The sequence below is a fragment of the Taurulus bubalis genome (assembly GCF_910589615.1).
Source record: "Taurulus bubalis genome assembly, chromosome: 2".
Taxonomy (NCBI): Eukaryota; Metazoa; Chordata; class Actinopteri; order Perciformes; family Cottidae; genus Taurulus; species Taurulus bubalis.
This window is the reverse complement of record NC_136590.1, coordinates 9,736,202-9,757,817: the sequence shown is the minus strand read 5'-3', so window position 1 is coordinate 9,757,817 and position 21,616 is coordinate 9,736,202. Positions and strand designations below refer to the sequence as shown.

General features: G+C 45.3%; 1 protein-coding gene across 1 annotated transcript in view; it reads right to left on the bottom strand.

Annotated features, from left to right (window-relative positions):
• The window catches only part of LOC306733259 (zinc finger MIZ domain-containing protein 1-like), a gene marked incomplete at its 3' end in the record, with an annotated part of 71,541 nt that overhangs the window by 34,082 nt on the left and 15,843 nt on the right, over window positions 1–21,616 (bottom strand). The gene's annotated exons all lie outside the window — the stretch shown is intronic.

The window sequence follows — 21,616 nt, the reverse complement described above, 5'->3', positions numbered from 1 at the left end:
CTATTATGTAATCTTTGGTTAACAATTATCTGTACCCTGGGCCCAGACATGCTCTACATTTCATTCTCCCTCTCCCTCCCCCTCCCCCTGCTCTCCAGCTACATAAGAGTTCCTCTAACAAAACCCCTTACAGCGCACTATTGATTTTGGAGCAGCAGCTTATGGAAAACCTCTTTCTCTCACTCTTTCTTTTTTTTCCAGAGGAATAATTTTTCACGGAAGGCAAACAACAGGGCTGTGATCTGACATGCTACATGATATTATCACAAGTTAAAAAGTATTACAAGCTACATTAAAGGTTATCAGTTTTGCCCGTGGGGGTCCAATTTAATGCCGCTTTCAACATCAAATAAATATCACATTCAGGTTGTAACTCATAGTGACCTGCAGCTTCAAGTGGAGGGGTGAGTGAATTAACAAGCATACATTTGGGTGGTGGCAGAGAGTGAATCCCTCCATCTTTACCTCCATCTTCTTCTGCCCCCCACCTTCAGTCTTTATCTCATCTTGTCTTAATCTTTCCTCCTCGCTACTGCAGGGCCATCTCTTCCTGCGGCGCATCATCTCTCACTCAAACACTCGCCCCCATCACTCAGAGCCATCCCACCCCCCACGCCATCTTTCTCCATTACCATCACACACTGAGAAATTTCACTGCACAAAGTACCGGTGAGATGAGGGAGAGAGGGAGAGAGAGGGAGAGAGAGAGAGAGACACGAGGCAGCATGCTGCACCATACTGATAATGCTCACTTAGGGGTCTCTAGCTGGATTTAACGGTAGGGCCAGTAATCTACTCCACTAGACAGCTAAAGAGCTTTTATGCTACCTATTGGAGCTGCTCATGCCTGTACTTGAGAGGAAAGAAGGGCACACAAGTGACTTCCTCTCCATAAATTAGACGGCTCATAAAAAAGAAAAGAGAGAGCCGTCGAAGGTTTTTTTTTTTTTTTTCATTCCGACTGTCTTCTCAGAAAGAAGGTATTTGTTTGTTGAGACTTGAGTGAGGACTTAGTCGGACACCTTTGTGACTCTGGCAGGATTTCGGAGGGTAACTGTGGTATTTGAGTCAACAAGCCGGAGTCAATATATTCTTTTTTCCAATATGAAACATCCTGATTTAAAAGTCGCTAAAAAGGTTAATAGTCAACCTATTATAAATAAAATACAGTCAATGAATATTTCAAAATGTATTAACACCACCGCTACTAGCAGAATTTGAAACTCCGGTGTTTGTCAATGAAGACATTGTGTCACACGAGAAAAGGCATCGTCCTGAGCTGGTATCTGGCCATGCACTGACTTTCTTCACACATCCCTCTAGTGTTTGCCGCTATAACACAGCCCACTCTCTCTGTCCCAACTGACAGTGAGCTGCTCCTTGGCGAGGGGCGGCCCTGGACCATCGTGCCCCTCAGCCACCAGCAGGTGTCTCCCTGGCCCTTCAAAGGCCTGTCTAGTGGCACAAAGAAGGCGGAGCGGTGTTGCTTTAAGCCTTTACAAGCTCTACAAATCCTCAGCTGCTGCTTCCTAACAGGGCCCACTCAGCCCGGCACTGCCTGTCTGACCTTGTGGTTATTGATGAGGGAGTCGACCTGCTCTCTCCGTCTCTCTACCCTCCTGCCCTTCCCTTCGCTCTCTCTCTACCTCTTTTTCTCTCCATGTCATCCCTCTTAGCTCCAACAGTGAGTTAAAATGAGGGGAAAGAAAGAGATGGGCTGCCATTCACCACCCCTGTTTCTTCTGTTAAACACACGTTGTAATGACACTCCTGACCTCCACACACTGGGAAACGCCTGGGTCCGCCTGGGTTTACATGTATTGTCATCCCAAGATCATTTTAAAAAGTGTGAGATGGCAGTGTTGGGGAGTAATTCAATTTTCTTGTTCTAATTAAACACTATTCCTTTGTTATATCTTTAATGACTAACAAGAGCCAAATTAAAGATTAAACCCGCGATGCTGTGGAGATATGACAACAGATGCAATTACGAGGCTTCACTCTATTTCCAGCCTCTTTTTTTCCCTCCTATAATTTACAGATGTTATCATCCATTGTGTTCTCTGTGCTATTACCTAATGTGAACCTATTTGCCGCGATTCCGCTAGTTACCCCAGAAATCCTGCCACACGCCTTTGAGCGAGTGAGGGGAAATCGGTGCTGATGCATGCGTTACTTGAGCTTGATTTACTAAATTGCACACACAACAAGTAGAGAGCTGCAGATTCCTGCACAACAAAAGAGACGTAGGGGGGATTGGAGGTGGGATGAAGAGTGGGAGGGGAGGAGGGAGACCTGCTTCCCTTCCCTATTCAAGGGGGAGCTAAAATATATGTATTGAGTGGGAGCTGTAATAAAACGAAACGGGTGAGGAGATGCAGGCTGGGAACAAATATGAAAGGCAGTGGAGGATGGCGGCAAGGTGATGGAGCACCACCGGAGGATTGGATGAAATTATCTCTTTATAATCAGGGGGCTTCTGCATGGCTGCCTCCTCCATTGCCCAGTGACAGATGAGGCCTACCTCTTCAAATGGGCTTTTCACAGTGCTATCAGCCCACCTCTAGGGTAAAACAATGTTTTTCTTCCCCTCTGTATCACCACTTTAAAAGCTTTGTTTCCACACGGCACCCCGCGGAGGACAGGATTGTCTCCCGTCAGGCACGGCCCATGTTTGTCACATTACGTGATCATGTTACATAAGTGTACCTTGAAAAGGGCTGCAGATTTAATTTGATGACAAAACTGTGGCACAGCCAGGGACTGGGAGATGGTGACGCTAAATAATGTTGAATGAAGACACTGAAGCAGAACATTATCTCTAGTAAGTAAGAGGGATTGCTTTTTGAACTGTCACAATCTAAACATTACTTCAGACACCCTAGACCCCGACCCTGCATCTTCAAACAGAGTTTCTAGCCTGTTAATTTAACGTCGACGAGTTGCGCGCCTCTGCTCCGCAGGATGAAAACAGTGTGAGGGGGAAAAGTGTAGACAATGATTAGCTTTATCCCACCATCACAGCAGAACAAATGGATCACGAACCCTCGCTGCTTTACACAGTCTCTCAGCTGAGCTGTCAAGGCACAGGGAAGTGGTAAACAGATTTAATTTATTCATATAAATGGCTTGTGAACCAAAACAGTCAAGCTACTCTGGGGCCGGGCTCAGCGCTGCTATAAGTACATTACCAGTTCATTACAACTTGGGTCTTATTTACGTACCTGTTGGCTATTGGTTATGATAACATTGTTCATCAAAGTCATTGCTAAGATCCAGGAACAAGAAATGAGACGTAAATGTTCCTGTAATGTGGGTAATACCACCTGACTGCATTCCCACAACTGGGTATACACAGTGTTGTTATTATTACTGATGGGAATGGTGGCAAAAACTATGAAAATGTTTTCCATATAAATATAAAAATAATACAGCTTAAAATGATCAAGGTGCTGATGTAGTTTTAGTACTCAAACACATGAATATACAAATATATCCCTTTAAAATGTTTAAATGCCAGACATACAATGTCCTCTTGTACCCTCCAGTGTAAGTGACATCACACTTGTGAGGTCACAAAATCAACTTACACACGTCTACACACGTCACAGTGAACCTTCCTCTTTATGTTTTCTATCGACAAGCTCTGCAAAAATATCACTCTGCACGCCACATATAACAACCGCCACAGTAACAATAAGCAAAACACGTTTTTGAGAGGAGGGTTCATTAAACCGAACGTATGCTTTAACGGGGACGCAGGTGTGTTTCAATAAAGACGTATTTCCCACCTTTTGAGGGACTCGGCCGAGAAGTATTGTACAAAGGCAGAGAGTCGGAGGGTGGCTACGAGCGTAGAAAGCCATCACCTCTCACACACACACACACACACACACACACATTCTCACCTTCCCTTGAGTGCTGGACCGGCATCATGATACCATAACAACACCCTCAGTCCCTCCTAATGTGCTTTACAACAACACTACAGGCAGGGTGTTACACCTCCGCAGCGCTGTGTGAAACCCCCCCCTCAACACACACACACACACACACACACACACACACACACACACACACACACACACACACACACACAACTAATCGAAAGCTCAAAATACTGCTGACACTATTAAAACGGCGCAAGGTGGCCTAAGCAGAGAAATCAGCATCCCTCTCGCACCTCGTGGGGACACGTTAAGACGTGCTGCTCAAGGTGATCGCGTCCCTGCGTGTCATCTATTGTAGGTGAATTAAGCAATAAAGGGCTAATCTGCGCCATCACTGACTATGGGCTTGACTGTTTGCAGCACTTGCTTAAGGGCGATAAAGATGAGGGAGGAGGAGGAGGAGGAGGAGGAGCAGGAGGAGGAAACATCTCTTGAACCCCCATGATATTAATGAGCTTTGATTCCGAGATATGTCTTGTTTTCTTCCGATTGTCGGCCGAGGCCGACGTGAAAGCTCCCCTTTAATTATCTCAACATTGTAGGGACGTCGTTTTCTTGCTCTGAGGGAGGGGTGTTTAGTTTGGAGAGGGCAGATCTAGAACTCCAGGTGTCTGCCTGGTTCTCCGCCTGGTAAGTGGCCAGGCAGGCAGCGAGGACAAAGCTGTGTTTGTTCGATGGAGGAAAAAGCAGAGAGGATGGAAATGTGTACGAATCGGCGGCGCTTCCATTGTTGCTTTACAGAATGTGCCATAATCCTCGGCAGGCTCCATCCAGAGCTGGCACAGAGGATAATATGAGCTGCCTCCTGCCTGTCCCACCTCCCTGCTCTACCTCCCCTCCCATCAGCCCTTCTCCATCTCTGCCTCCTCCCTTCCCCCATTTCACTGCTGCACACACATATGGACACACAGCCACTCAAGTGCACACACACGCGCGTGCACACACACACACACACACACACACACACACACACACACACACACACACACACACACACACACACACACACACACTCTCTCTCTCTCTCGCTCACACCTCCCCACATGGCTCCTTAACAGGCTTGGGAATGGATTTCTTTTATTTAATGTGGTTTGGTCTGCAGCTCCAGCGGCAACCGTGAGCAAGGGTGGGCTCGCAGTTGTGCCACTCACTCACACACAAACACACACACAGACAGACACACACTCTCAGTCCAAGGAGCCCTGCTGCGTTTGTCGCTGTTCACTGATCTCTCCCTCTTCCCCTCTGTCTTTCTCCATCTCCCATTCTCCCTCTAACTCTCTCTCTCTCACACGGAGCCCCACATTCACTCCCTCCCTTTCCTGCCGTCTCACTCTTTTTTGTTCTTCTTTTTTTTCTCATGACAGCTCACATAAGCAAGCCTCCTGGATTCCTGTGGGAGCCCCACGTTCAGTACACAGAGATTGTTCAGCCATCAGGCACATCTGCAGCGTGATTAGAAAAGCAAAGGGAGCATGGTGGTGGGGGCAGGAGGGTGGGGTGGTTGAAACCCCCACCTATCCTGCTGCTGCTGCTGCTACACGGCCCCCACACCCCAATACACACACACCCCCACAACCCCAGCAGCAGCAGCAGCAGCAGAAGAAGAAAAAATCAGAGGGTTGGGGATCATAGAGGGGCCTAAGCAATATCTCCTCTCTAACCAAGTGTAACGTTTTACCAAGTCTCAGAGCGATATAAAAAAAAAAGAGAAAAGGGGACAAAGGCAGATGGGGGGCCAGCCTCCCTTCAGCACCAAGTCCACCACCCACCCTCCAACTCGCCCGGCTATCAGAGCAAGCAAGGGGAGAGAAAAGATTGTCCCATACATCCCAGACGCAAACATGAGAAGCATCACAGTGGTTTCCCCGTGTCCTGTTTGCCCTCTCCCGGCTCCTCCAAACAGCTACTCTTTTAATTTCCTTCCACCCTTACACTAATAGCGGGCCGGTCAATTCCCCGGGGGCGCTGGAGGCAGCACAGATGAGCCACATGACTGCGTGTCGCCTGCAAACAGCCCCACCAAAAAAGAAAAAAAGAAAAACTGAGCACAGTGAAGCTAACAGCTAGCTAGCCTCGTGCTCTCTGGTGCTCTATCAGACTCGCAGCTTGCTGCCAAGCTCCCCTCTCTGCTCTGCAATCCTCCAGGAATTTTGGAGGCATGTGATGATGATGATGAAACCAGCAAGCCAAAGTGTAAACCTGCACTGACTGTTGCGATTGAGGCAAATTTCGCACTCAATCTCACAAAGAAAGCCGTCACGACAACCCTCAGCCCCCAGAAACACTTTGTGAATCGTGAGCACAGAGGAAAAGTCAAAGAGGCATTTATTTCCATTTCAGTGAGTGATATTGTTGCCGTGTAGGTGCCGACACAGTTTTAGACAACTTGTGAGTGAGTGTTTTTCTTTTGCTCCCCCCTCCTTTCTTCCTTTCTCTGCTTTCTTTTTTTATTGCCAGTCTCCTGGTTTATTATGCATGCGGCTCATGTGTCCCTCCTGTGAGTGGCTGTTCATTTTCCACATACCACGCTTAATCCGGGCAGCTAAAAACTTTGAAATAGCGTGAGCCGCAGACGCAGCCGCTACCCAGGAGGAGCCATTATGAGGTCTGGGAGAGAGAGACTGATAGCGCTAGGGGGAGGAGTGACAGGCGAGCTGCAAGATACATGGGAAGGAATTCAAAGAGGGCTGAGAGCAAAAGACAAGGGGAGTACGTGTTTGTGGGTTCGCTGCCCCGCAAGTGTGTGTGTACGGCACGACGTGCGGGCAGTGGTGAGAAGTCAGGGAAAGTCGTGTGTGTTTACTGGCCAGTGTGTGTGTGTTTGATTGGGTTATTGGTGTGGGCAGGGGGATGGAGGACCTCCGGATCTCCATTGTGCCAGTGACCTTTGGCCTTTTGTGACTCTGAGTGAATGGGAGGAGAGAGGCGCAGGGAGGGAGAGGGAGAGATTTTTAAATAGTGCATGAGCTCAACCTGCCCCGACTCTGATGGACAGCAGCAACATGAGCTTTCTCTGTTCACCGAAGACGCCCGTGAAGACATACCATCAAACCGCCAGCACTCATAACGATCTCACTAACATCTCTATTTTAAAATGTCACAAGCCGACTGTCTGTATCTTGGCTTGCCGTCGTTAACTCTCTGCCGTCGTATATATATATATATATATATATATATATATATATATATATATATATATATTAATCTATCCATTAGTGTTTCTATCAATCAATTCATTGTTTGATTAATCATTCGAGGAAGAAATAAGGAACGAAGAATTACACTTTGTGGTCAATGTCTAATATTATTCATGTTAAATGACTGTTTCTTAAAAAAAAATCCCATTCTTTCGCTCAACTAACCAATCCACTTTTGACAGATTTATATTCCATCCATTTTGATTACATCACACAGAATAGCCGAACTTTGTGTCTTTCAGAACTAAATCCCCTGACAACACTGCACAGACCTGTATTGGGATCCCCAAACTGGCATGGCTCATAAAGATCTATTTATTTATTTTTTGAATATCAGCACGTTGTTTGATAACCTTGCTGAGCAGACTGATCCTGTGTTAACAGCTTGCTCGTATCTGCAGCCATCGGTCCCTCAAGGGAGAAGCCTCTCATTCCACAAATGTGCTCAATTAAAAAGAGCGGAGTGCTTAGAGAGGGGCAGCGAGGGGCCATTCCCTGCGCCTGTTTGATCTGGATTTCCTAATTGGTCAATGACAACACATTACCAGACAGGCGGACGCTTGATCCGCAGAGAGGAGGCTTTTGACTGCAGCAGTTCGGCCTATCCCCCCCCTCTACCCCCACATACACCAACACCCAACGGCCCAGTACGTGATCAGGCAGAGTGTCTGTGTCCAAGTGTGTGTGTGTGTGTGTGTGTGTGTGTGTGTGTGTGTGTGTGTGTGTGTGTGTGTGTGTGTGTGTGTGCGTGGGTTGGGGGGTTAGGCAGAGGTTACGTAGCACAGGCTGCCGCATATCAGTCACAAATCTTCCTCATGGAGGAACACCACCATGTGATTAATTCCATGCAGACAGACCTCCACCTCCCCTCCGCGGCCTCTGATCGGGTCCACAACTCGACACATGCACCGCTCTAATTTGCCAGAGATTGCAGGGCTGCCATGTTTTGATTGCCATTGTGTAAATGAATCGGTAAGCCTCTCATCTCACGTGTGGCTGTGAAGAATGCCAATGTGTCTGGGGGAAAAAAAGGAGATTCTCTAGGGGAGGAGGCTAGGCAGTGTCCTCAATCAAACAGAGAAGACTAATTTTTTTCCAATATCTTCTTTTTTTTGTGTGCAGGATTATTTCATTTCAACGTATATTATTTCACCCCATGCTACTGTGTGGTGCTCTTTGTGAAATCACAATGGGATAAAAAATTTAATAAATAAATAAAGATAAGCCAAGAAGCTTGCAAGTAGTGTCAGTGATGCGGATCACTTGTTTAACAGTCTCATTTTATATAATCTTACAGCGAGCTAAAAATAACATCAAATGAATATTGAATGCCAGGACAGAGGAGGCGTTATGCAATTCAAGAGTTGTGCTGTCAAATGGAGCGATAACAGCCCAGTCCTTTCTCTCACACACACACACACACACACACACACACACACACACACACACACACACACACACACACACAATCTCTTTCATAGACGCTAAAGAAAAGAAATAGCTTGCACAAATGCTTTATAATGTGGGGAGTTGTTTATTTATACCATTGTGTGTCATCAAAGGGTGTTTTCAGCTTATTAGAACACCCAAACTGACATATCACTCATTCAATATAGCAATGGAGAGCTAGAGAGGCTTATTTCCCCATGTCATTACTATAGTGTATATATATGAAATATGTAACCATATAACGCAGAGACGGAGCAAATCCTCACATTTTTGGAGCTGAAACCAGCATAGGTTTGGAATTTATACTTGAAAAATGTGCGATTAATCCATTTTCATCGACATACAAGTACCCGTACCACGTACTATTGAAGAGAGGACTTTTCTACCTGTATATCAAGGCCTTGTATAATATCCCTATCTTGTATGTTCATGGGTGTTGTTTAGCTACAACCCATCTAGCTGTTGGCAAAGAGCAGAGCCCCACATTATCCATCAGGGAAGTTGAGGTAGCTTGACAGGTGCACATAAATAATGCTGCCTGCGGTACACACACACACACACACACACACACACACACACACACACACACACACACAAGGTGTGAGAGGCAGCAAGACACAGAGGGAGAGAAAGAGAGGCCCACTGGATCAGAGAGGGGGAGGAAATGAATGCTGCAAGAAGCGGGAAAAAGAGAGATTCCGTATCCTCCTGTTTCAGCCCCTCGAAAACTGCTGAACCATCAGCAATTACAGGCTGGCTGGGTCATGAATCTCTCCCTGCAGTGCTCTGCTCTCTCTCTCTCTCTCTCTCTCTCTGCAGAGGTGTGCGGCCATAGTCACCTGGACATCAACACACACACACACACACCAACGTGAAGCTGCTGCGTGATCAGGCGGCTATTATCACTCCTCTGTGCAAATCAAACTGACACTTTGCATCTCCTTTTCCATGACTGCAAAGTTGACGCTGCCGGGAGCGAGCCCATATGCAAAGCGGTTGTTTTTACAAGACGCACAGGTGAGAGCGATCCCCGAGCAGCAGACCGGACAGGCATGTCACGGTGATACAGTACAAGCGGCCGTGGGACAAAGGCGAGGGGCGCGCATGCACATACGTCAGGACGCAAGTAGAAAGTGCTGAGCATATAATTAGCTAATTCACTAGAAAGCACAGATAGGCAGTCACTTAATTAAAATGATTAATTAAGGGCAATAAAAAATAAAAAAACTTCCTTCGTTCAAAACTGCCATCTATAATTACAAGTGACTCCCTCTTCTCTGTGGCAGAGGGCTTCAGCATGCGCGTACGTTTTGCATGTGAATGTGTTTGTGTGTGCGCACGTGATCGGTGTATCTCGACGAGAGGGAGGGAGAGAAGTCAGTTTCTGCGGCTCATTCAGCGTTAGGATCCTCGACTAATGAGATTAGTCAATAATGGATTGAAAGCAAGCAGCCTCCCCTCCCCGACACAATGGCCAGACAGGCTGCCCTGTCAGCGACACATCCTCCACTGGTCGATACGCACACGCACACACACACACACACACACACACACACACACTTAGAAACACATCTAAACAACAAGGGCCACCTTTTTAACATACAAATTGTGTTATAATATCGAGCGGCGCCTGTTCGAGCCGTTGCTACGTGCCTTGCAGGCCGTGGACAATTCCCTGGGATTTAAATTGAAATTGGGAGCATATCTAGTCTTGATCTACAGACACAAATAAGATGGATATTGTAGACGTCACGCCGGGCCTTTTGAAAGCCTTAGATCTCTTTCATCACATGAATGAACGCTTGGTAGTGAACACCGAGAGAAAAGAGTCCCGCTCGATCCTCCACTAGCAGAGTGTCTGAGCCCAGGAAGGACAAACAAGTCTTGAGAGTTGAGAATTCTTCTCGTCTCAGATAAACAAAGGCATGAAACGGGCTTTAAGGCCTGCCACAGCACAAACAGAGCTCTTTTCAAACGTGTGAACAACCCGTTCATGAGGGTAAAATAACCTTGCGCAAACAAGGCAGAGCGAGCTGCCGCTGATGTGCAGAACCGTAATGCATGTACAATAGTGAGCCTGACATAAAGAGCAGCTGTGGAGCACCAGCAAACACCACAACTCAATTGCTTGCTTGTATTCATGTTGATCAGAAGTCTGCTGTTGCTACTATTCAAACTTGCTCTGAATGACACCTTGCGTACGTCTTTCAGGCTACATACTGGCTGTCCTTGGATTGGTAGCACTTGTTGGGGCTACACACAGCGTGAGCAGCAGACCTGCAGATTCAGCTGCGAAAAGCATGATAAGGCAGTAAATGACAGAACTATTTTTAGTCAACATGATCCATTGTTGTGTGCCGGCGCTCTATTAATGAAAATACAGTAAGAGTAAGTGAGACTACTGCATTAGAGGGATGCATTCTATTTACAGCAATTTGCATCTCATTTTAAATTCTTTTGATAGACTACCGTTGTTATGGAAAGTGTGATAACAAATTTCATAAAAATGTGTCATTTGCTAGGTTGAAATAAATGCATATAAATGCAGGGAACAGCAGTGAGTGTTGACCAAACCCACACCCTTGTCTGTAAGTGTCTGTGTCAGATCCCATTCAACCCAGTAACATCCAGATTGGCATGTATGGCACTGAGGTGTGTTGCTGTTCCTGTCAGCCAGCCTCCCCGGCTGGGGTCAGCATCGCGCTGTCAAAGGTCAACCCCCTGGTAATTTGTTTTACCGCTGCCCCATCAGCGTCCAAACACAAGGCGTCGTATCAGGTAAACCAATTATTATCCGACATGAATCGGAGGGCAGAGAGGTCCCACATGACCACTTCCTCTATTATTAGAGATGTGTCTCTTTCTCTCCGTGAAAAGGCACCTTGTCCCCGAGTCCCAGCGTGTCTTTTCTGCCGCTTATCAGCTGCCAAGTGACTCATTTACCTGCAATGTGCAATTCTGTGTGGGATGTTAAAGGTAATTTAACCTACATTCAGACAAGAAAATGAATTAGGCGCCGCCGTTTCTCGCTCTCATTTCGCCTCCCTCTTCCCATCTCAAAAGCATGAACAGCAGTCAAAACGGCGAGCTTTCTCCTGCTTAGTATTCAGCTGTAATTCTCCAGGGTGGACACCATGCTGTGTAGACAATCTGCATTTTGATTGGTGTACACTGGAAGTTTCCGCACGGCTCTTAGAAAGCGGATGCATCGGAAAACAACACAGAAAGGCCATTTAAGAAATGGATTTCTACGAATATTTAGTCGACTGCGCTGTGGAATAGCAAATAACTTGGCGAGATTTATCTTGTTTCATTAACCAGAGCCAGCACTGACACGAGGATATGATGGGAAACTGATCGTTTGCTGCGCTGCGGCTGTGTTGGCCAACATAGAAATGCCAGCGATATATAACCCTCTCAGAGAGCCATTTGTACAATCTCACCATTAGGAGCCACTTTGTTCCTGTAGCCCCTCTGGCCTCAAACCAGGCTTCAGCCTCCGATGGCTGTAACCATGGCAACTGCCTTCATTCAACACTTGCAAATAATGAAGACAATGTGTTTTCCATTTAGATGAGCTTTTTCTTTCTAGTTCAAGAAGATATGGAGAGTCCACTCTGACTGTTTCATTAAGGGGGCTTAACAACATGATTCCTTTTGCTGGATGCACTGTGCGATCTGAATCACGGATTAAATTGTTCTAGTGGGACACGAGTCAATACCAAAGATTCAATATTATGTTCAGCAACTAAACTTAAAAAAGTTGTTTTTCTTCCTGGCCTGGGTGGATTTGAGCGTTGTAGGGAGAAACATCCAAGAAAAAAGAAAAATGGAGGGGCGCCTCAAGGCAAAGAACTTAGTATCTTGATCACACGAAGCAAAACAAAAAAGTACAAGGAAGGCAAATGAAAAGTAGAAGTGTGGGCTCGTAAAGGCCTTCAACAGCCCGCTGATTATATGTGACTTATAGCTGTTTTAGCTGCACTGGAGCGTTTTACACGACTCTTATCATTCCTGTCAGTAATTATAACACGGTGCTCCCAAAGTTAATTGATGATCTCTGCAGTTGCCACTGTACGTAGCGTTGTGCAGACATTTCGGGTGTGATCACGTTTGCGTTTACTTCCAAATACAGTGATGTACTTTGCAACCCGTTTCATCATCCGACTACTGTTTGGGTCTTTTGCCAGACATAGTTTCCCCAGATTTATAATGTTATCACAACCGAAAGTAACAACGGTTCAAAAAGGGAAAATAGGAAAAGAGTTATTGTTTAACTGCTCACTTTTATTATAAATATCTTCGGGTCAAATCCTTAAAAGGGAGAAAAGTGCATGAGTGTGAACTTGTGCAAAACACACACACACACACACACACACACACACACACACACACACACACACACACACACACACACACACACACACACACACACACACACACACACACACACACACACACACACACGTCAATTGGAAAGAATGGAAAGAACTCGAGGGGCAGGAGTCTCCTTGTTTGTAGGGAAAACTCCCTGGAAGCAGAGTCATGGCTTTCCAGGCCAAAATTAATTCAAGAGTTTTACAAATCACCAGACAGGAAACATGGTGTTGTTCTCCACTTCCGCCTCTTCTCCTTTCCGCGACCCAGTGAACATTCTTTTGATTCGCTGCGTTGTTCCCTCACAAGGATACGCACACAAAGCAGATAGTTCCTCTAACTCCTTGATGACAAGAGTTTATCTTGCAGAGTGAAGTGCAGCTTGTTGCCTCATGTGGGCGTCTGTGCTAACACAAGCCCATTTAGCACTATTGACTGGTGGAGCCGCTGTCAATAGCATTCCTATGATTTCCGCTCACGCTGTTGCACCTCCAGTCGGAGGATTCTGTTCTGCCGCTTTCCTGACAACGGAGCCGTAACCTTTACAGAAAATATGAAGAAAAAAAAACAAGGGCACCACAACACCACTTCAGAGTAGGTTTGTTGCTACAACAAACAATGTGGTGAGCTCTGGCACTCGTGCGCGCAAAGGGGCCACAGTGCACCGTGATTGATATACAAGAGATAAAACACTGTTTGACTCCAGAATCCGGCTCCAATCACACGCTCTCCGTGACGCACTCGCCGCACGCTATCTCTGCCACACACGGCCCGCGCTGCTGATAAGCGAGGCTGAAGCCGCCATATCTACCTCTTCTGGAAGAGTTTCTTCTTGAATAAATAAACTATTGTACTTCCAAAATACACATCTACGGCTACGGTGGGATTTCAGGAGCCGAAGTGGAGACCGACGGCGATGCGGATTCTGTCCTGAGGCGATTAGCGATCTCATCAGTTAGTGATGGAAACATTATTAATAATAGATTTTTGCAAATGTGAGGATTTGCTGCTTTTCTCTGTTTCATGTCATTGGAAACAAAAAATCTTTGGGTTTTGAAATGTTGATCAGACAAAAAAAAAATCAAATGCAAGACGTCTCCTCGAGCTCTTGGGCATTTTCCACTAGCCATTATCATGTTTTCTAGACTAAATATTATATTAATCAAAATTGATTGATTGAAATGGAAAATAACAAGTAGCGACCCTAGTTTCCTTTAATGCTGCAACATGTACAAAATCCACTTCAGCATGTAGCCGTTCATTACTTGAATATTGTAAAGCAGCACGAGGAGTTTGTATGGAAAGCTTGTATGATTGGTACACTTGAGCTTCATATAGCGCATGTATTTTTAATGAGACAAGCCTTCTTGATAGAGAGGGAGACTGCCGGCATTGAAGATATCTCTCATGAGATCATCTGTCCTGTATTGAGGATTCTTTTAAGGGGTCACGTTTAAGCACAGTCTCTCTTTTAGCTGCCGGTAGATATGCGAGTAATGTAGTGGCACATCTTTACGTGGTCATATCCAATACAGAGGCTCCAATATCGCTTCTTATTGGGTCTGAATGTCACTGTGCACACACACACACACACACACAAAAAAACAAACACCGTTAAAGCACTTCAGAGTGTGGACACTATGAAGCTAAAGGTTAAAGAAAACACAACAAAATTGAAGACTGCAGGAGAATTCTGATGAATGTTAGACATCCACCACACACACACACACACACACCACCACCAGAGAGGGACGGAGGCTGCAGCGAGCCCGTAAGAGACCACCAGGTGTGACCGATTCATTATTTACCTACAGAGGCAGGCTAGCAGCGTCTGCACGCTGTGCACAGCCCTCCCTTTGTAGGAGAGATGTGTCGGGATCAGATGAGAGAGGGCACCTTTGTGGATAGACATCTTTGTTCACACCCTGCACGCCTGTCTGTCTGTCTTCCTTTGCCGCTCCTCAGTCGGAAGAACAAACTGCATCTATGGGTTTTTTAGTCTGAACAAAGATGATTAGACTTGTCCAGAGCACCGTAAACACGGTATAATACTACGAGTACTTTTTTTAGTAGCTCAAATTTAGTAATTACTATTCACATTAAGCTGGGATCAGACCACACAACATGTATGTCTTTCCAGATGGTCACTATGCCAGATTAGGAGATTTGACCTGCTGTGACTTGACCGAGAGACGTGTCAGACTGTGTTGAACCCCGACCAATCGGTAACTGCATGACGCGCAAAGGTCTTTGGACAGACGAGGACTGGTGGGACCAGCAATGTCATGAAGCGTGGTGGTAGTTGTTGAACGAGGTGAAATAAATACTAGAGGAGGCACATGACTCCTACGTGGTACTTCTTTGTAGCTGGCCGGCCATCCAATGCATGAGCACGTAGCCGAGCTGAGGAACGCCCACAGGTGTCTGGATGACATCTCAGGGAGCTCAGCAAAGGTTGCTGCCGGTGAGGCAGGGGAGATTTACAACAGACGACTGAGGATATTAAATGTTGACTGAGGGGAAATAAGCCTTATGTCAATATGAAAACCACACGAGGGGTTGTGGGGTGGGTCACCTCATATCAGTGATTCCTTACGTAAACTCTGTACGACGCTTGAGATAAAAGCTCTTAAGTTGGGCTACTTGGATGGCTTAGGTTTGACCACCTTCCTCAGAACGCTCATTGCGTGAGCTCCATTCTATTCTATTTTTATTTTATCTTCCGTATAACCACAACAGTAGTGGAGATAAATTGCTCTTCCATGGACAACTTGGCACAGGTTCACACACATCGAGGGGTCATTACGGCGGCTGACAAAAGCTTTCATTTAATGAATTTGTGTAAAAGAGTTCAGCCTCTTCTGGTTCAGACAGTGAACCAGAAGAGGCGTGCGCACGTGTGTGTGTGTGATAGGTTGCAGTGTTTGAAGGAGGCTGGTTTCATTTCTTCTTGTAACACCCTAATGACTTTATTGTTTCATTCTTATCCAGCCTCCTGAAGGTATTACCATATAAACACCTGTGTTATCAAAGCCCCGCAAACAATTTCCTGGATAATTTAACAAAGATGCGATTGTTGATTCGGTATGAGGTGTTGTGACTTATGAGTGTGCGTGTGCGCGTGTGTGTGTTTATATTTTGAGATATCTATTTCCTCTGTGTGTTTGTCTGTTTGCGCATGTTTGGAGATATCTATTTTCTGTGTGGGTGTTTGTCTCTGAGTGCATTTTGGGATATCCATTTCACGCTGTTTGTGTGTTTGTGTGAGTGTGTGCGCGTGTGCAGAGCTAAAACCTGTCTGAACCTGGCTACAGCTGGCCACTTTGCAGCTCCAATTGTAGAGGAAAATATGTCTGAGCTGCCTTAAATGGAGGCTGTTTTGTTGAAGAGGGGACGGACCGAATGTTCTGCATTACCATCATGCTTCATGCAATCTGTATCAAAACCCCGGGTGAGGCGAGCAAAAAGGGAACACTTGCATAACGTAGGAGCCTGATGTTACCCTGCAGAATTGGACCTCACTACTCTTTTTTTTGTTTACCCCCCTCCTCTCTGGTTCTCCCTTTTTCTGTCTTTGATGCTCTCTCTCTCTCTCTCTCTCTTCCTCCCTCTTAGTCACAGGGGTTGGATTGTTCTGCTGAGGCTTGGCAGAGGCCTCGGATGGGAAAAGTGCAGGGGAGGCAGCTAACACTTCCTGCCTCCCTGAATCGGAGAGTTAACCTTCATCGAGGGCACAATGGCTTCACGTTAGCAAAACCACCCCACATGCAGGCAGCCTGTCACCAGCCATGTTCCCGTTAGCTGACCCCTTTCTGTGCGACTCCGTCCGAGAGAGGACTTCATGTCCAACCGAGGCTGCGCCTCAGATCTACAGTGGAGGAGCGTAATACGCTGTACAGTATGTCTACAGATATAACTTGTGGTGTTTTAAAAGAAAAGCTTGTATCCATATTTTATACCCAGAAGCTTAAGATCTTTCGTTGCACATTTAAGAGCTGGTATTCTTCCTCCGGCTATTGAGGTTGGCAGATTCAAAAATATTCAGGAGGAAATTAAGCCTTTAAGAAGTGGATTGTTGGTCTCATTTTCATCTGTACTGTACAAACTGATGTCAATTACAGTATTCATGAAATAGACAAATTCATGAAATATTCTGGTAGGTTTGGAATTGTATTTTGATGTCCTTGAGTGAGCCGACTTTATCTTAAGACTTTGGGAAACCAGACAAGATGGACTTGTTGATTACTATTACACATGCCAGTATACTTTTAACATTTCAATAATGTTAAATTGTTCTTTTTTTCTCTCCTTGTTTGATCTAGTGTTCATTATTATTACTGGCTAATGTACATGCTGTACTCTGAATCTGGTTCATACCAATTTGTGGTGTCCTGTAAGTCCATGTAAAGAGAGCATATCCGTATGAAAAGCTTAATAGATTAATAGATTGAGGCATTATTTTTAAAGCAAAAGCTCCTCAGATGTTAGAATTCACTGGTTTTCTGAATATTGTCTGGTTTTGAATTGTTTTAGCTATTTTCTGACAATTGTTTTACTTAATCAATGAGTCAATAATGAAACTAACTGCTAGTTACAGCTTTATTTGCAGACATGATGCAATAATAAAAACCTCACATCATCATCATCATGAACCAACCCATTCTCATTGCCAACGCTTTACATACAGATGCTCGGTCAGGACCCTGTTTCGGCAATAAAACTACTTGGTTAGGTTTAGAAAAAGAATTGTGGTCTGGGTTCAAATAAGCACCTTTGTGACGTAACGTCAATAAACATATAGCTTACATTATGTACGGAAAAGTTAAGTACCTTACGTAACGCACTTAAAATAACTCACACAGGTTTCACACAGGACACAAACGGACATGAACACACACACATGACAGCGGCCAGACACAACCTTAAACAAGCCAGGACTAACACACACTCCAATGTGGCACACCAGACCTCACAATACAAGCATATTCACACTTGTGAATGGGATGCAGATAAGGAGTGAAAGGTATGTGGGCCAAAGAGATGACAAAGTGCAAGGCTGAATTTGCCAAAAAGAGTCACTACAGTAAAAGGAAAGGATGGCATACAGTGGAAGTGAACGGTTTCTCCCTTGTTTTCCTCTCATTTCCACTGACAAAAACACAAGCATGAACACGGTTAGCCTAGGAGAAAATAAAGCATTGATTTTGCACACTGCCCTCTCTACTGCAGAGGACTCCGATCAATACGCTCAAGTAATACTCTGCACAAGTTTAATGCTTGAGCTGTACAGAGGCAGACAAGTGCTTTGTCTGGAAATTATTCTTTTTTTTTTATTGCACCAGCACCACCTTTTGAAAGCAAAACAAAAGCAACTAGATCCATTTAAAGAGACAGCGCCGGGCTGATGACCAAAGCTCGGCGGTTGGTGGAGGGATCGTTGCAGGCCAGGCCGATCCCGCCGTGGTCAAGGGTTCATCTGAATCAATGGAGGAAGTTACACGTGTTAGCCACTTTGTAGGGTCATCAGGAGAGTAAAGCGAGAGAGAGAAAGAGGGAGGGAGGGAGGGAGGGGGAGGATGTCATATTGCCAACCAGGAGTCGACCAGAGCGATGACCTCCAGCTAAGGTTGTGACCTTTGACACAGAGCGCTACCAAGGCTGGAGGATCAGACACTCTTCATAAACTGAATCAAGATAAGCATCAGATTCTTTGAAGTGCTGATTGAAAACCACACAGAGAAGGCTGTGCAGGTGATCCGATGCCTTCTGACATCGTGCGAGAGCAGACAGGAAATCTGTATGTGACTCTGCTAATGAGGCAAGGACTGAGCATGAGGGGAATCCGAAAAATGGAGAAAAGAAAAATTATTATAATAAAACCACTCGTCCTCTTTTCCCTGCAAGACTTTCATTTCCTGACGGCTAACTTTTCCTTTTAAGGTTTCCTCCAAAGTCAGCGAGCAAAACTCCTGCGTCACCTGTAAAACATTAAAAAGAGTTGACCCAGAGATTTGAACACTCATTAAGCGTTTAAAGTGGAGAATTCTCTGAGATCCCCTCTCTCAGATGTTTCCCTCCGTGTCGACCAAATGGTATATCAAGTTCAGGAAATTAGCCAGTTCCTGTTGGGGGAAGAGAGAGAGAGCGCTGAGAGAGGCCAGCGTCAGTGCAGCACAGTTTTTACTACAGCTCCTCTCAGGCCTCTATTACATCCTGAAGACAAAATAGCACCAGCTCTACGCTTGTTTGTTACTCCGAGAAACCATTAAAAAAATCCAGCTCATTGAAATCCAACATTACCCACTTGTCCTCACGATTGCAGCATATGTACACTTTCACAGCACAGTAAAAAAATCTCGGAAGGAGAAGTGGATCGACGTCTCAACACCTTACGAACACAGACATTCCTTCAGGTTAGTTTTGTGCGAATAATATGACCATTAGGTCTTTTAATATCCTCTAGATAAATTGCTGTGAACCCCTGAGACACGACTGCTGTCCACACATCAGGAACCAATCAAAGGTCCCTCCTGGTCATGGCTTGAAGCAGCAACATTTCCCCAGGGAAATAGAGAAAGGCCAAATAATCAAAGACACTCCGCTACTTCCTGCCCTTAATCGGTCCAGAGCATCTCAACAGGCCCAGTTCAGGGCCGGGATGAGGTTAAGGCGGCTTTCCTCGCTTTAACCGAATTAAACGCGGCGCAAGATTACGCTGTGGATGACCGTCCAAGTTGAGCCAACGAGGGTTGGGATGAGTGACAGCACCACTGCCACCGTCACCAACCAGACTGGGTTTGGCATGTCACACAACTGTGACCCCTGCCACTCACACACCAGACACACACACGCAGTGTGGTTGTAGGTTGAAACCCTAACCCTGCTGTTTCCATTGCGCTCTTCGAACAGACAACTGGCCCTGCAGCATGTGGCGTAAAAAGCTTTCCCAAGCATGGATAAGCAAGCGCGCACACAGACACAAAAACAAGATAATGTGAGAAAATGTAAGTTGTTTACTGAGTTTTTCCACAGAAAATCCTTTCAAAGTCAGAAGTCAGTAACGGCGTGGGTAGAAAATTGGCCAAGTGGGCTCCTGAGCGGCTTGAATCTGCACAGTGTCTTCCTAAACTCTATTGACCGGCAGCCGTCAAGGCAGATCCTGGCATGCTACAACTGAAATTAGGTTAGGAGAAGTCATTTGTCTTTTGTGTGTGGTGGGAGAGCTAGGGGGAGAAAAAAAAAAAAACGGAGGCTAAAGAGGCCAGATTGAGCAGGAAGGCAGTAAAGGGGAAGGGGTTCATGCAGACTAACATCTGTGATATTTCTTCACTTCATACTCGTTCTCCCATCCCCCTTGCCTTGGGTGTGCCAAACGCTAAGGTGGGGCTTACAAAAACAGCAAAGAGCGAGGGTAATTTTTGGTGAGCACAAGTGTTGTGCATGGCCATGTGGTCCCTCAACCTTTCGAGAGATAACTTTTCTTTTAAATAACTCAAACATAAGTTGTGTTGCTGTGATCGGAGTCTGTTAAACAAATGTTGTATTAGACCAAGAGGTATAAGAATGTATTTATTATTGAACTAGTTTAGCTAAATGAGACATGGAAAAGAGAAAGTTGAAGTGCTGAACTAGTATAAAAAGCTATCAATGACTAGCTCACACGTTTTCCACTAAACTATGTACCCTGTATAAATACTGTGTCTTGTTTCATAGCTAGCAAGCTGCGGAAATTACACTTGGATCTTGCAAGCCATTCGTATTATTTGATACATTTTCCAACAGTGAAACAGATTATATAACATGCACTTATGCTTGATATCTCCAGATCATGATGTGGAGCTTCTTCATTAAAAGCTTAGATCCTATTGTTTCAGTACAGGGATTATAAATCTAAGATGTCGTGGGGAAGAAAAACCTTGACATGTCAGTAACTGTTTACTTTCTTGTTCAGGCTTTTATTTCTAATGTCTTCACATTGAACCATCATATGTTAGATGCAATATAGCTTATATTTGAATCTACAAATCACAATCATGAAATTGAAAAGATGATTTGCAAATGTCCACGAATACTCTAAATTTAGATTCAAAGTATTCTGTTCTGACTTAAATGTAATCTTATTAATTATCTTTAATATACATTAATATTTGAGTTAGAAAATGCAACGACAAGTTAATAAATATGTGTGCATGCCTGGTTGTGTAAACCAGGCATATGCAGCAACAAGGCAAGGAGGCGGAGGGCTATTGGTGGCAATTGCTCATGGATAACCTGTAATTTGGGCTCTTCAGGGGTGCTAACAGGCTAACTAGAGTAGTGTGCTAACAGCTCACCTGTGGCTGGTGGAGGAGAGCCTCTCTTCAACACATAGGTTCATTATCGCAGCCTCTTACCAGGTACAGCACCGCCACGAGCTGCCTCTGCTTCCTTCAACAGATACTTATAGCTTGTTGGGCTTGCCCCACTTCACCTCACACACACACACACACACACACACACACACACACACACACACACACACACACACACACACACACACACACACACACAGCATCTCTGTGCTCTAATCGAATCACTTGCATGTTTTCTTGCAGTGGGGGTAACAAGAAGTGGAGGCTTTGCTAATAGGCAGCTAGCAGG